Source organism: Penaeus japonicus, unplaced genomic scaffold, assembly GCF_977035675.1.
Source record: "Penaeus japonicus unplaced genomic scaffold, GWHDUDI00000001_assembly GWHDUDI00000012, whole genome shotgun sequence".
Taxonomy (NCBI): Eukaryota; Metazoa; Arthropoda; class Malacostraca; order Decapoda; family Penaeidae; genus Penaeus; species Penaeus japonicus.
Genome location: NW_028234414.1, coordinates 25,767,816 through 25,772,815, shown reverse-complemented (window position 1 = coordinate 25,772,815; position 5,000 = coordinate 25,767,816).

Genomic DNA, 5,000 nt, shown 5'->3' with positions numbered 1-5,000 from the left:
AAGGTTCGAGGGATGGAGGGTTAGTGCGAAGGGAGGGAGAGGTTCGAGAGGTGCAGGGTGAGGTTTTCGAAGGTTGAGGAGAGGTGTTCGCTGGGTGAGGGAGAGGTTCGAAGGTGAGGGTGAGGTTCGAGGGTGAGGGAGAGGTTCGAGGATGAGGGTGAGGTTCGAGGGTGAAGGTGAGGTTCGAAGGTGAGGGTGAGGTTCCAAGGTGAGGTCGAAGGTGAAGGTGAGGTTCCAAGAAAAGGTTGAGGTTCGAGGTTGAAAGTGAGGTTCTAGGGTGAGGTCTAGTCTATTTGTCTATCCATCTCCCTATTTGTCTATCTATCTATCTATTTGTCTATCTGTCTCTTTATCTATCTGTCTATCTAGAATTCTATCTATATGGCTGTCTATCTATCTGCCTGTGTATCTATATCTATCTATCTATCTGTCTGTCTGTCTGTCTATCTGCCTATCTATGTATCTGCCTAACTGTCTATCTATCTATCTATCTATTTATTTGGCCATTTTGTCTATCTATCTATTTATGATAATAATAGTAATTATAATGATAAAAATGATTATAATGATAATAATGATAACAACTATGATAATCATAGTGATTATAATTATTATCATTATAATGATAATAACAGTCGTAATAATAATGGTAATGATGATAAAAGTAACGATTGCAATAGTAATGAAAATAAGAATAATGATAATGATGATGATAATAATAATAACGATAATAATACTAAAATAAGATTATAACGATATTGATATTACCCTCACCTCCCCCTCCCCCCTCCCCCCTCGCTCGTGCCATAGTCATCATATGGGGCCTTAGTTGAAAGATGATTGGGGGGGGGGGGGGAGATGGTGAGGGTTGAACGATTGGGGAGGGGGTGGGGGAGGGTAAGGGTAAGGGGGAGGAATAAACGGGTACGGATGGATCGGAGGGGGGTGGGAGGGGAGCGGAGGGGATGGGGGAAGGTAAGGGGAAGGGAGAGGAATAAAGGGGTAGGGATGGATCGGGGGGGAGGGGAGGGTTGGGAGGGGGGAGGGGACAGCGGGGGATTTTCCACACTTGATTAAACTAAGCTCCATCGATTGCGGGACAAGCCGCTTGCCTTATCGAGTCGCCGTGAGGATTGCGTGGGGAGGAGGGGGAGGGGGAAGGGATGGAGGGGGGAAGGGGGAGGGGGGGAGGTAGGGGGAAGGTGGAGGGGGGAAGGTAAGGGAAAGGGGGAGGGGGGAAGGTAGGGGGAAGGAAGGGGAAAGGGGGAGGGGGAAGGGAAGGGTAAGGTAGGGGAAGGGGACGGGGAAGGAGGGAAAGGGGGAAGGAGGGGGAGGGGTAGGGGGACGGGGAAGGAGGTGGAAGGGAGAAGGAGGGGGGAAGGGGAAGGGGGGAAGGGGAAGGTAGGGGGAAGGAGGGGGGAGGAGATGGAAGGGGAAGGGAGGAGGCAGGAGCGAAAGGGGGAGGGGGTAGGGATGAGTAAGAAGGGGAAGGGGGGGGGGGGAGATGCCAGGAGGATGGCGTTACTGAAGGGGAGGGGGCGAGAAGGAGGAGAGGAAGGGAAGGGGAGGGGGTGGGGGAGGGATTTTAGAGGGATGGGGGAGGGGAAAAGGAAGCAGGGGGAAGCGGAGGCGAGGAGGCCAAAAGTTGACTTTAGTGAGGGGTAAAAAGAGGGGAAGGTGGGAGAGGGAAGAGGGGAAAAGATAGGGGGCGAAAGGGGAGGGGGAGAAAATAGCTGGAGGGAAGAGGAAGAGGGAAGAAAGATGGGGAACAGGAGGAGAAGAGGGGGGGGGAGGAGGAGGGGGAAAAGAGAGGAATAGGAGAGAGAATAGGAAAGGGAGGAGGAGCGAGGAGGGGGAAATAGAAGAAGGAAGATAGCGGGGGAGGGGAGAAGGGGGAAGGATTGGGATATCATTCCGTAAGAGGAGAAGGAGGAGAAGAGAAAGGAGGAAGAGAATAGGGGAGGGGAGGAGGGAGGAGGAAGAGGGGAGAGAGAAATGGATGGGGAGGGAACGAAGAAGGAGGAGAAGGGGAGGGGGAGTGGAGGAAGGGACGGAAAAAGGGGTATTTTGGTTAGCGGGATGCTGAGGGGGCGATGTAGGGGGAGGTGGGAGGGGGAAATTAGCGTGATTCTGGTAAGGGAAAAAACTGATTCATTTTGCTTTTAATTAATCCGTTAGTGGTCTTGATGACTTCTTTGTTGATTCATTGTTATTCAAAATACTATTATCGTTATCATTATCATTTTTCATTATTATTATATATCATTATTGTTGTTGTTTTTATTGATGTCATTTTTAATATTGTTATTATTGGCACTTCAGCTTGTTCACATCTTTATAATTAACATTATTATCGTTATCAGTATTATTATTAGCATTAATGGCTATCATTTTTTACTCTCTGTTAGTATTGTTGACATAACTATAGTTTTGTTATATCATCTTATCAATTGTCATCATCACTTCATCATCCTTATCTAATTTCATTATTATTATAATTTTAGTAGTGTTAGTTTTAGTAATACACAGTAATCATTAGCCTAACTATTATTGTTATTACTTTATTTTCATCATCGTTTTTTTATCAATTTATATGATCATTTATATTGTAGTAAAAGTTATAATAATTAGTATAATTATTATATCCTTATTTTTCATCTTTACGATTTGAAAACTACTAGTATAATACGAAACTTTCATTAACATTGTTATTTTGATCAGAAATTGTTATTCCCTTCTCATGTGTATGATTATCATTATGTTAAATATTATTATGTTAATAATTATATTAATAATTATGATAATATCATAAATGATAATTAAAATAATAGATGTAAAAATAAAAATTGATACGATGATAATAATTATAAAGAAGGAATATTCACAATGATTGATAAATGATATAATGTAATGATAACAATCATGATGATAATGGTAACAGTAATGAATGATAACAATGATGATGCTAATGATAACAGTAATGTAATTATGATAACCATGATTTGTGATATTGTAAATTTTTAAAAAAAATAACAAATAAATGATATAGCAATATAATGATAAACGAGGATGATGAATGAAATGATAATGTTAAGCATGATAATAATAAGTGTGATATGATGATTTAATGAATAATAAAGAGGATAAACATCAACGTATCAAATAATGATGATAACGATTAATAATTACAATAACATCAACAATACAATGACGATGATGATGGTAATGATTCATTTAATCCAAAAACAGAATTACATGGATTAATTATTATTGCTTTATCAATAATGATAATGATAATAATCGTTACATAGATGATTATAATAAAGATAATAATGAAAGCATTAATGATGATAATGATATTGATGATGATAATGGTACTAATAGTAATAATAACGATAATGATAATGATAATGATATTATAAATGATAACAATAATAGTAATAATAATGATGATAATAATAATTTTAAGCGATAGTGATAATAGTAATGGTAATGATGATAATAAAAGTGATAAAAATTATAATGATGATGATGATGATGATAATGATGATAATGATGATAATAGGGGTAAGAACAACAATGAAAGCAATAACAATAACGATAAAGATAGTAATGATAATGATAATAAAAATGTTAATAGTATTATGATAACATTATCATTATCATTAGCAGTAATGATATTAATAGTAGTCTTATTAATGGTTTTACGACTATCATCATCACAGTTATTAACATTATTCATAACAAACGATAGAAATTACGATGATAATAATTATGATAATAATGAAGATGATCATGTTNACAATTNTGATAAAACTAATGATAATGATAATCATAANAAATGNAATAGTAATGANAGTAATAACGATGATGATAATGATGAGTATGATGATAATAAGAGTAATAATGATATAAGTGAAAGCAGTGGTGATAATAATCATGATAAGAACAAAAATAATGATGATGATTATAATGATACTAATAATAATGACAATGTTTTTCACAATACCAAGAGTAACATATTTATCGAATATTTTGATGAGAATAATGATGATACTGATTATGATGATGATGATTGTAATGCCAATAAATATAATTATTATGATAAAAAGAATAATGAAAGTTATAACAATGATGATGATAATGATAGTAACTATAATGCTGATAATTATAATGATAATAGTAGAAATAATAATAATGATAATGATAATAATGATAATGATAAAAATAATAATAATGATAATAATAATAATAATAGTAATAATAATGATAATAATAATAATAATAATAATAATTATTATAATAATGATAATGATAATAATGATAATAATAATAATGATAATAATGATACTATTGATAATAATGATAGTAGTAAAAATAATGGTAATAATGATAATCATGATAATGAAGATAAAGATGATAATGATAACAAGGAAAATGATAATGATAATAATAATGATCATAATAATGGTAGTGGTAATCATGATTGCTAATATCATAGTAGTAATAATGATTATTATTATGATGATGATGCTAATGATAGTAATGCTATTAATGATAATAATAACAAAAATACAATAATATTGATAAAAATATTTAGAAATAATAACAGTAATGATGAGGATAAAAAAATAATAATGTTCATTATAACATTATTATCTTTATCATCCTTCTTACAATTCTGATAACAATAATGGTAATGGGTGGTAATAATGATAATGATGATAACAATCATAATGAAAATAATAATAATAATAATAATGATAATAATGATAGTAATAACAATTATTATTATTATTATTGTTATTATTATAATTATAATAATGATAATGAAAAAACTGATATTGATAATAATCATGAATAATTTTTTTTTATTTATGATATGATAATAATAATAATATTAATACGAATAGACTTTGATAATAAATAATACTGACACTTAATGTTAATAATGATAATAATATAATCATAATAATAATAATAATAATAATAATAATAAT